The following is a 12,710-nucleotide window of genomic DNA, read 5'->3' as shown; positions in this document are numbered from 1 at the left end:
GCTTGAATGTATTAGGAAAACAAAAAAATTTGAAAAGCGAAATGCAAAGGCTCCGTCCAGATACAGTACGGGTGAATGTAGTGAAATGGAAAGAAGACATGCATTTCTGTTCAGAAGAGTATATAGTAATATGAACCACAGCAGAAGTGGTATAACTGAAGTAGGATTCGTTATGAACAGAAAAGTAGGGCAGAGAGTACGTTACTGTGAAGAGTTTAGTGACAGGCTTGTTCTTCTCAGAGTCTACAGTAAATCAACACCGACAACGGTAGTTAAAGTATACATGCCGACGTCACAAGCTAAGGATGAAGAGAGAGAGAGAAAGCATATGACGATCTTGAAAGAGTAACACAGCACGTAAAGAGAGAGGAATGGCCATCTTTATAAAGGGCAATCACAGACGTTGCAAAGAAAATGTAGGCACAAAGGATGTAATTGTAAGAAACCATGAGCAACAGAAGAAATATTGCAGCTGATCGATGAAACGAGGAGGTACATAAATGTTCAGGGAAATTCACGAATACAGAAATACAAGTCGTTGAGGAATGAAATAAACAGGAAGTGCAGGGAAGCTAAGACGAAATAGAACTGCATGAGAAATGTGAAGATACCGGAAAAAAAAGGATTATCGGAAGGACTGATTCAGCATATACGAAAGTGCAAACAATCTCCGGTGAAATAAAGGTAAAGGTGGTAACATTAAGAGTGCAATGGGAATTTCACTATTAAATGCAGAGGAGGGAGCAGATAGGTGGAAAGAATACATAAAGCCTCTATGACGGGGAAGATTTGTCTGGTGTGATAGAAGAAGATACAGGAGTCGATTTAGGAGAGACAGGGGATCCAGTATTAGAATCAAAATTTAAGAGAGGTTTGGAAGACTTAAGATCGAATCAGACAGCAGGGATAACAATTGATCAGAATTTCTAAAACCATCGGTGGAAGTGGCAACAAAATCTCTATTCATGTTGGTGTTTAAAATGTGTGTGTCTGGTGACATACTACCCGATTTTCCGAAAAAATCACCCACACAATTCCGAAGACTTGTAACACCTCCGATTTATTGAACCCGACCTGATCTGATCGAATAGCAGCCCAATAATTATTATTAATGTGACCGTGTACCTAATGGGGCTGGCAATCGGAATTGACTGCTACGGAAGTTGTTACTTTCCAGTTCGTGCTTCTCAAATGCTGTAATAATGAAATGTCTGGTAACAAGAAAAAACACCAACACAGTTTCACTAATTACGAACCTATATTCGTCTCAAAAACACAAAAGGAGGAGGCAGCCACTGCCTTCGTCATACATATCTAATTACGGCTAATCTCAGCACAGGCTTCTTCGTTATTCATTATCGTCACACGCTAATCCAATCACTGCAATCCAACACTGCAATCCAAAATGATGCCGGCGCGGTAGACGCGAAACCAAAATATCGGCACTGAAATATCACTGATCACTCTCGTAATTATACTTCTTCACCTTCCCCATATTATTCTAGCACAAAGGGGTTAAACCGCGGCGATGTCCACTCCCTTTGTCGGTAAAGCCTTGCATTATATCAACAGGCCTCCACACAGCTCGGCCGGCAACATGGCACTCACCCAACTCACACTCGCTCTCGCAACACGACACAATCGATTATTAGCCCTATCGACCTGTGCCGAGTGCAAACTTATAGTAAGGGCCTACGGACTCCTTACAGACTGCAAGAGCTGACAATCAGCTTAGCAGTTCACGCATCCAAGTTGCTGACAATAATAATATACAGAAGAATGGAAAAGGAGACTGAGGCTCTGTTAGATGACGATCAGTTTGGTTATAGGAACGGTAAAGGCACCAGAGAAGCAGTTCTGACTTTGCAATTGATAATGGAAGCAGGACTAAGGAAAAATTAAGACAAGTTCATTTGATATTTGTCGACTTGTAAAAACCGTCCAACAACATATAACGGAGCAAGATGTATGAAATACGCGTAAGCTGTAGGGGTGAAAGGTAATATACAATATGTACAAGAACCAAAAGGGAATAATAAGAGTCGACGACCAAGAAGAAAGTGGTCGGATTAAAGATTGTGTAGGACAGGGATGTAGTCTTTCGCTCTTACTGTTTAATCTGTACATAATGATGGAATTTAAAGAAAGGTTCAGGAGTGAAATTAAAATTCAAGGTGAAACGATACCAGTGAAAATATTCACCAATAACATTGCTATCCTGAGCGAATGCGAAAAAGAATCACATGATCAGCTGAATGGAATGAACAGTCTAATGACTGCAAAATTTGGATTGAGAGTAAATCGAAGACAGACGAAAGTAATGAGAACAACAGGATTGATGGTGACGAAGTAGATGAAGAGAGGGAATTGTGTAACCTAAAATAAATTGAACTCCGCCCGAAAAGGCCGTGAAGACCCAATGAAACTGACCGGCCACCATCTCGTCCTCACCCCGAAGGTGTCACTGGATGCAGATGTGCAGGGGATGTGGTCAGCACACCGCTCTGCCTGCCGTATGTCAGTTTACGAGACCGGAGCCGCTGCTTCCCAATCAAGTAGCTCCTCAGTTTGCCTCACAAGGGCTGAGTGCACCCCGCTTCCCAACAGCACTCGGCAGTAAACTGCCGATTGCTATCCCAGCCCGACGGCGCTAGACTTCCATAATCTGACGGTGACCGGTGATACCACTGCGGCAAGGCCGTTGTCAGTTCTGCTACCAAGGCTTTTATGATACTAGAGGGACCTGTAGAGAGTTAAAACTGCAGAAGAAGATAGAGACTGGAATACATTCGGTCAACAATTGAAAACGTAGGTTGCAAGTGTTACTCTCGAATGAAGAGGTTGGCGCAGTAAAGGAATTCGTGATGGACCGCATAAAAAATAGAAAGATGTAATGCTAACAACTGAAAAGTAAACCGAGTAGTTGAAATAAATGCTGTCTGGTTGGTTGGATCGATGCATCTTTAATAAGGTTAAATAAACTCGAAAGAAAGAAAAAAAGACAAGCAATAAAAAACGATGCACTGGGAAAGAGTTATCCGAATGCAAGTGGAATAGAGAGCTCTTACGTCCATGTATAGACAACCAAATGATTACAATCGGAGAGAAACTGGTTGAGTTATTCAGGAGAAAGAGATTCGCGAACTAAGTAAGTCAATAACGCATTGGTACACCTCTGACCTGTATGGAAGCTAGTTTTCGGCCTGGTATATATTGACAGAGTTGAACTTCCTCCCGGTCGTGTCAAATTCATTCCATAACTTTTGAATATATACACATTCCTCGGTTTACACACTTCGAGAAAATCTGTGTTTTAACTTTTTTATACATGAAATGTGTTTGTAATGTAGATTCATTTTTGGAAATAGAGTATTTCCTGGTAATAAATATTTAAATGGGAAATGTAACATTTTGATGAATTTCTGTCAGTAATATTTTATTATTTATTTCTTAAACACAACAGAGCTACGGGTTGAGGTAGTTGTTACAAAATATATGTAAAATTACTCATTTTTAGGATTGTTTATGTGACACACATATGGCCCTCATCTGATTGAGTAGCATAGGTTCAATTGTAATTTTTTGTTTTCCACTTCATTTCTGGTATTTCTTTTGGTTAGGCATGAGCCCTTAGATCCATTCCTACCGTAGAACACCCCCGTGGGTTCCTGTATCTTCTATGGTTGTATTTGGCTATGTCTTGGCCTGCAGATCCTAGTTGTCTACCCCCTTCCCAGTCTATTTCCATCTTTGAAGAATGTGCATAAAATTAAGTGAATTACGTCACTATTTAAGCTGTAGGCGTACTCGACTGCTTATCTTCGTTGTTCTAGCAGCTGATCGTTCCCCTTACTTCCAGCCCCCTCTTTACGGAAAAAAATTGAAAAAATTGTACTGTTTCCTTTTAATTTCTCTGTAGTGTGCCCTATACCAACATTCATCAATAAATTTCTACTGTTAGGCAGGTTCAATACCGCAACCCCCCTCCCCCTCTACCAATAATACTGAAATGGGTCTTCTATTTGGTATGTGGAATTAATAGTGTAATGAAGTTTTTAATCTCTATGTTCAGATTCTTCGTCAAAAAACCTAGTGTTCAGAAGAGTACCCACCTCTACAAAACCAGCTCCCCGCCCCCCCCCCATGTCTTCCATTCAGTATGTGGAACTAGAGGGTAGTGAAGTTTTACTCTCTCTGTCGAAGAGTAATGCATGCTACTGTTTTATATTTGTTTATAGGATACTGTGTTAGGTTGGCTTTCTTGTTATTCACACTGTACATTTTTAGATACATTATTTTCTGAGCTGATGTTTGCTTATTAGTATACGCTATTCTGATTTTTATCTGTCAACATCAGTACATTCTAGCTTAGTAATATGTCTTAGCTGACTGATTTTTCGTCAAATACGATGTTTTATTACATACAAAATTTCGCCAACGTTACTTTACCTGCCTTTTAATGGGATTCCTGTCTTTAAATGGGTTTCTATCGTTTATGCTCATTTATTTTCGGCAGTTGCAATGTATTTTAGACTTCAAAGGTCGACAGTGCGGGATTTTTTGAAGTATTGCTTTTGGATATATGCACTTTCACGACCAACCTCACTAATGTCCAGTATTTACTTGGAACCAAAGGTTATAATGCACCTCTAATAAAATTGATACTGCAATTGCTAGCGTGTACTACAGCTTTATCTCTGACATAGCATTGTCTTCGACTGTATCCTTGACTGTTCGGCCGAGTTTCATCTGTAACTAACTGTCGATGTGGACTTCCTTCTTGGCGAAATTACAGCACACAGCGAGAAATATTTTAACGTATTATGGTGGGCTTAAAGAGCAAATTGCTTTTGTTAAAATTATGGTATAACTTTCCTGCCGTCGATGCCAGTAAGTGAAACACTGTTCAACCTCATAATTTCCTGTAAAATGAGTAATCTCTAATGTTTTGATTTATTCGTTTCAGGATAAGCCTGATAATGGTCATTGACCGAAACAAATAGCGAATTGTTCAAAATAAATGACAACTGATGGTTTTACCATGAATTTTAATAATAAATTACGTCCAATTGGTGCGTCTAGTTGTCAGATTCTCGAGCTGGTTGGAGGGCCCTTCCCCTAATGCCCCAAACGTGCTCGATTGAGGAGACATCCGACGACCTTTTTGGCAACGATAGGGTTAGCAAGCTAGGTAACGATAACTACAATGAAATTGGTATGGATTGACTTTAGGCGCCAAGATCTTACTTAAAGATCTGTACATGGACAAGTTCAATTACATTCGAAGATGTAAGTCACGAAAAGAGTTGTAACATTAGTAGCTAGTATAATAACTTCCATCCTGTCTCGATATTAGTAGCTATAAAAATGTACAAATGTGTGTGAAATCTTATGGGGATTAACTGCTAAGGTCATCAGTCCCTAAGCTTACACACCACTTAACCAAAATTATCCTAAGGACAAACACACACACCCATGCCCGAGGGAGGACTCGAACCTCTGCCAGGACCAGCCGCACAATCCATGACTGCAGCGCCTAAGACCGCTCAGCTAATGCCGCGCGGCTAGTAGCTATTTTAAACGGTGAATATTTATCTTTTATCCTTTAAATTGTGCAGTTGTGGTACAGTATGCTGCAGAATCTAGTTGGTTGCTCATTAAGGAAGCTGCAAACTATCGGCGACACCTGAGATCTTACTCTATTTCAGTACTCTCTCACTAAAGCTCGACCGGAATGCGTCGATATGCTACGACAGCGTATTTGGTGAAAAATGGACGGTAGATCCGTAAGTAGGGCTTATAAATAGTTTAGGAAAGATCAAAATCTTCTTACAAATGCTAGCCATATCGGGATATTCCATGGGCCCTATCAGCTCTCGGCAAAGCCGCATTACTACCAAGGAAATGTGCGCCCATTGTGGCTGATGGGGTCAATCTCACGACACAGTGTTTGTTTCCCGAAGGTCATCGTGTGTTCCAAGAAGACGGAGCCCCGTCACACAGCTCCCATCGACCAGATTTGTTTGGTGAGCCCAACGGCTTTCTTCCACCATAATAGTAATGTGACGTGTTGCTTTCATGGTGTTCCCATATTTTTGTCCAATACCTATGTAAATCACAAATTATTGAAAAAGGTACTAAGATTTAAATAATAAACCAGATGGTAGTAAGAGGAGTTTTATACGTATATCAAAAGGGAAAACACATAACTTGCTCGCAGAGGGAGGGACTGTGAGGGTCCAGTATTGTCCGCTCACAATTATTTGCATTTTATTTCTTTTTTTGCTAACAACCTACTAATTTCCCACCTCTAGACCGGATTATGACATGAGTGTATTCTCTGTTCCATTTCAATGACTGAGCGATTCAATACAGCAAAACGGCAGAGACATTCTTGTGTTGGAAAAATCGTGACTATGAGAGAAAGCTTGAAGAACTAGCTGTTGGCTGAAAGATGACTGAAGAATAAACCGTGGAAAATGGTATATAGTGATTTGATACTTCTGTACAACCGAAATGACAACATCCTGCGCTCGTCAGCTACCAGCGGCTGGTGAAGTTCTCCTCCACGTATTCTCACAGATTTGGCTGTACGATGGTATCGCCACTACACAGCTGTCGTCTCATTATCTGTCGGAAGATGGATGTACGGAGACGGAAATTTTTTAATGTCCACCAGGGGCTCTTCCGGCATCTGGATAGTTCTGGCCTGAGAATAAGAGTGATCGATCACCTACAGAGCTCATTAAGAGCAAGGCAAGACAGACAGGGATATCACATCCCTCATCATCTGTGTTCTTCAGGTGGAAGATTATTTTTCGATTTAATAATCAGGCCGAAGTCGTTTCTTCGCTGACAGCAATTAAAACGCAAACCCATGAAGAACGTGTGCAGTAAATGTCAAAGTGGCATGAACTGTGCAACAGTATTTGGATATGAAAATGATTGGCATTTTGGCGCAACCAACAAAATAAGCAGTACCAGCACCATCCGCATTCTGTACACAATGATATATTACGTAGAGTTCTGCTGTTTCAGAAATTACATGTGAATGTTGTTTGTTCTTGTTAAGTTCGTGTCATGTCTCGTGTTATATGCAGACACCAGCAACTATCAGAATCTTACAGCGGCAGCGTCAGGACCTAGTGTGCCTCTATATTGTTGTTGGCATTGGATGGGATCACACGACTGCAATGCAAATTTGAGGTTGGTTCAGAAAAGCTACCTTCAAGGCCGGAATGACTCAATGGTCCACAAAACGAGCCCATAAGACAGCAGCGGCACATTTCTGTATTATTGCTAGTGGATGTGTGCGTCTTGTGGCAATCTCACCTTCGAGGTCTTCACAACGTGACCTTCCAACAAGACGACGTAAGGCCACATGATGCCCTATCTTCCTCCACGTAGCGGGTGTCCGGCCACTGGCTGGCACTTTCTTCCAACATCTCCACCACTTAAGGTCTCTGGTCTTGGCTTGCTAAGAAAATGGCATGACACTGCTTGCCTGCCATTGTGTTTGCTGAACTCGTGCAGTAATGGTGAAGATGTAGCTGTCACAAGACCACGCATTCACTCGGTGCCCTGCTGCCATACCTGGCTTCATATACCGCCGCCTGTACGCTCATGTCACGTACTAATTTGTCACGTATTCTTCCTAATACACCATATTTTCGGAATTATTCTGTCTTTTCTTGCGTTGCAGCTGTAAAGTCCAGCAGCGAAATTAGACTCTGGGATTGTCGTGTCAGATATGCTGTGATTACTCTTTTATTTCGTGACAGTCCCGTATCATGTTAAGAAAATACGCTCTCACAATGTCATTATGAATTTCATTGGGACCGTACAACACAGTCGTTTGACATCGATTCTCTAATGTAAATTGCTTTGATGTACTGTCTCGCAGATTTTGGGTGCCAGTGTTAGTTTCATAGTAACATCAAGTTATGGCATATTTGTTTGGCGTTTTTGGTTTGTGTAAGTATAAATGGTGAAATGTGTCAGAGTCGTTTCGTAAACATTGTATTCACAATACGTGTCACGTATTTGTAGCGTTGATATTATGAGGCACAGTTCTGTTTAAGTTAATAATAAGCCTCCTGAGAAGAAGTGAACGAATCCGTTCATTTATTGTGCTCAGCTATATAAGTCTTCCCGTTTACCACATGACCTACAAACTGTCATAAATGAGTGAACGTGTTCTACGTGTGATCAAATATTTCAGTGGGCAACCACAGTTAACCCTTGCCAATCTAAACTTGTTGCTTGATTTAGCAAATGACTAAGGGATTGGGCAGGTTAGAGATGCCTCTAGGGAATAACGGTATATCTTTTCTCCACCTGTTAGAAACAGGAACCGTCACATTTAAACACAATTTTCATCACACTGATGGCCGATGGATAAGTGAAGAGACACACAGTAGGCCGTCTTGCCTGGTTGTGCATACAAGTGCTTGAATGTGACAGTATAGCTTGCGGAACTACTTAATGCATTATATTTCAGTTCAATATGTTAAGAAAACGATCCATCATCCTACATTTTGATTTTTTCATTAACTTCGTGGCAACATGGTAATTTTGAGAAGAATTCTTTGTTCTGACTTCATCTAGCACCGTATGTGTCCTTAGTGCAATGCACTAGGTGTTCTGAGGTGCGCTTCCTGCTAATGTGATTATTTACTAACCTATGTATTATGTGGAGAATATTGTGCCAAATTTAGTACCACACTCATGCAAAAAAATCACAACACCAAGAAGAAATTGTGCATCAATAAGCGAGAGCTGGTGGGTGTGTTTCTACATCTAAGATGTTGTCTATTCAAATTTCCCGCCTGTCGCATAAGTGTGGCACATGTAGCGGCACTATGAGCAAAAGAAAGAAAAAAGAAAAAAAAAAGATTTGCTTTAAATACACGCTGTAACGGTCGTGAGCGTAATTTATCTTTAAGATCAGACATTATGAGTTTATTAGTCAAGAATGCCTTTAAGGCAACAAATACGCCATTATCAACACCTCACAGAGTTTGAAGAGCTGGTGTAATAGTGCTACGAGAAGCTGAATTCCGTTGATCGCAAAACACCGCCATTACCGACTTCATTGGTGTCATGCTAGAGCTCATTGGACGGCAGGGTAGAGGTCTGCTGTGTTTTGTGATGAAACCTAGTGTCATATTCCTGGCAGTGGCCGCCAGTATTTTATTTTGCTAGAAGCTCACCTTGCTGCAGCTTGATACACGTGAAGTAGCATATGATACAAACGTGGAGTGAGGTACAAGCGACAGGTGGCCATTCTCGTGGTAGAGTCCGCCAAGTGTAGTGAACTTGCTTCTGATTGGTCGGCACATTCAGGTGTTAGGCGCCAAAACGCCTAACTTCTCTTATTGATTGTTTGTATACTGTTCATCGTATTTAATCCAGTTTTCAGTATGTTACCCTATGCTACCCGACGAGTCTACCGTTTTCGCTTATGAAATTTCACTAGTTTGAGGAACATAAGGGTAACGATATTGCAGCCGAGGTGCTTCGGACACCTTCGGCTCGCTTTGGCGCCCCTTGGAGAAGAAGTACTTCAGCTGCACTTGTCAGACAACCTCGGGTGTCCTGAAGGTCCGGTCACGCAACTCTGTTTCGGTCGTTTTGAGGGCCGGACGTGTGACACAGTTTCGAGCGCTTTTCGGAGCCGGACATGTATCTCTGTGTGATCATTTAAATATAACAAGACGGGATACAGTACCGAGAAACGTCGCCTACCATCATTCTCAGTAGTACAGGTCTTGCCCTCTGTAGGTAAGGAGACTTACCTGGGCAAGTGGCATCACATAAAAAGCGCGCTCCCAGGTTGCAGATGACGGCATGGCAGCCTCCGCCGAATAAGATCCCACGACCGATGAGCTGTCTTCTGCACTGGGGACACAACTTTAGAAGATGACAGCTTGGTGGAAAGAATGGTTAGGGACTGCTATTCAATCTCTCCAGCTTCCAGATCTGACTTCCAACGGACAGGCGGGATTTATATGTAGCATCTCCTCGCTGGGGAACATGTACTGTAACAGTTGTGACACTAAATGTAGCACTTCTGTCACTAAATGTAACTGGGTTTTCTCTTTTGATGCTGTCAATTGTCAGGATGAGCATTCTAAAGCATTCTGTCAGGGTGAAAATATTAAATAAATTAACTTTTCTCTCTTAACAACATGTGGGCAGAGTGGGATCTTCCTTGGCTCGGGTATGAGGTAGAATGAAACAGCATTTTTACATAAGATAACTTTTAGTGAGAGTTTCGTACAACTGTATCTTACTGGACGTTCTGGTTCGGAGAGCGGCAGCCGTGTCGTTTGCGTAGCCTTCTGCTGCGGCAGCGGCGGCGGCGTCTGATTACGCGTAGCGGTGTGTATCTCGTGTCGCCGTCTCGCCCAGCTGACCGGAGACGCGCAGCGCGAGGTGTCCCGTTTAATTCTTGCGAGCGAAGTCGTGCATCGGATGGTGATACCTTGGATGTGGCGTCCCGTGTTTCTCTTTTCTAAGCGGCCGCGTGTGTTGTGCGTCGGCCAGCGGAGCGGCGCGGCAGGGGAAGGCCAGGGTGGCTGACTCGAACCACGGACTCCCGCTTGCCAGTCTTCGGCTGTCACGTCTTCATCCCAGCTCACAGGTGACTGCTGATGTGAGGCCGTCTCCTTCCCGTCCTCACGAGTCACCCGGGTACGTAAAGATCAGACTTCAAATACCTTTTAACTTCTGTCTTCTGGCGCTGAGGCTGCTGCTTGCTATTCCATTACAGCGGCGGACTTGGTGCGTCTGTGCATGATGTAGTCTCTTCTTGCATGACGGTCTTCAGCACCGAAACTGACTTAAAACAACTGCTACGCTTCTTCACTTCTTCGTCTTCTTCATCACTCGTCTCCGTCTTCGTCTCCGTCTCCGTTTTCGTCTGTCGGGCCCACCGCGTCTCGCGTATTTATTCACTTCAGTTCACTGGAGGTGAACGACTTCACGGCCATTGCCTCTTCTGTCACGTTGTTCTGCCCGCTGAATGCCAGTATGTAACTCTCTAAACTAAACCAAGTTTTTCATTTATATTCTAATTTCTACTTCACTTTGATTTCACTAATTTATTTACTTAAGTACCACTCAACAGTACTTTAAGAAGAGGCTACTATACATTAACGAGAACTGTGAACTGGGTGAGGCGTGAAAATCATAGCGAGAACAGTGGACTGTAATGATTATCATAAAACACCCGTATCTGTAGTGTATGAACAGTGAAAAAGATAGAAAGCGACACTGTGTGACTTGTGAAATTATATCCTGTTTGAAATTTCGTAAGTTTCTTTGAACTATTAGGCAACAACATTTATAAATGCCGCTAATTAATCCCTGTCGCGTAGTTGAAAGTGAAAACGCGAAAACACAAATCGAAGTGTAAAATCATAAGTGTGTGCGCAGTCCAAAGGGATTACATAGTGTGTGCGGGTCCAAAGGTAGAAACAACGCTTCAGGGAGCACTTATCAGAGCAGCGTGCAGCAGGCAAGGCGAATGACTTGGAAGCAACACCTTTCGCCTCCGTCAGCTGCAGTCCAACATCAGAGAGCAGCGAACGGCAGGAGTAGGCGTGTGTTATCGACTTCGACAGGCGAAGACAAACAGCACGACAAAAACAATGCGGCGAGCAGCAGCATCGCGCAGGAGAAGAAGGAAGCGCGTACACTTTACAGCTAGCGAGAGGAAGCTAGTATTGACAAACGATAGGGATTTTAAAGAATATTGTTAAATTGTTCCGTAATAATTACTTTCATAACAAAATGTCGGGGAAAGTGAAAGACAGTACAGTTTTAGCAGTAGAGATGCAGTGCAGCCTCAGGGTAATGAAATTCAAGAGGCAAGCCAATTACAGGGCGTGCCAGATGAAATTAATAATATAAGTGAAGAGGGAAGTGTACGAAATCAAATGGATGATAGCTATTTACCACAGTCATCTGATGTAGAAACTGAAATTTTCCAACAAAACATAATTGCAAATAGTAGCAATAGTGAATTAGGAGAGGTGGATCCTGAGGTAGATGACATGAATGTTAATGAATGGTAATGTCAGAGGTAATAACTCCGACACCACCGTTGCTAATAAATCAATAAATAGAAGCAGTAGATTCAGCCATGTAACAGTATAAGCTGATACATTGCCTACACAATAAAGGTATGGTTGAAATATCAAAGGAGCTAGCATTAGGGCTAGAAGAATAGACAGAACAGGGGCAAAATGAATTAAAGAAAGGGCAAAAATTACTTGCTGGTAAAATAGGAGCAACAAACGAGGAAATGGCAAAAATTAATTGTAACTTTAAGTATTTGGACACCACGTTTGATTCTCATGAAACTAGAATAGGGGGTTGTGAGAAAAGAATTGAACATGAGAGTAAGGCATGGGGTCAAAAATTAGATAAGTGTAAGCAAGAGGTGTATCATAAGATTGATGATGAAGTAACGAAAATGAATTATCTCATGGAAGCTCCAAATACTTTTGTATTGTCAGTTAGGGATGAAGTCATTAAATTAAGTAATGATCAGTGTAAAATAAACTTACAAAAATACGTATGAAAGTCAAAACGAACAGGTCGTATACTGCTGAGTAAAAATATAGATAATATGGAAGCCGTGTTAAAAAAGAAACTCGAAACGTGGGTTGAAAAGGAAAATCGTAAGGATGTTGTTCATAGTA

Source organism: Schistocerca cancellata, chromosome 6 (genome assembly GCF_023864275.1).
Source record: "Schistocerca cancellata isolate TAMUIC-IGC-003103 chromosome 6, iqSchCanc2.1, whole genome shotgun sequence".
NCBI classification, from domain to species: Eukaryota; Metazoa; Arthropoda; class Insecta; order Orthoptera; family Acrididae; genus Schistocerca; species Schistocerca cancellata.
The sequence above is the reverse complement of the archived record's forward strand: the minus strand, read 5'-3'. Positions refer to the sequence as shown.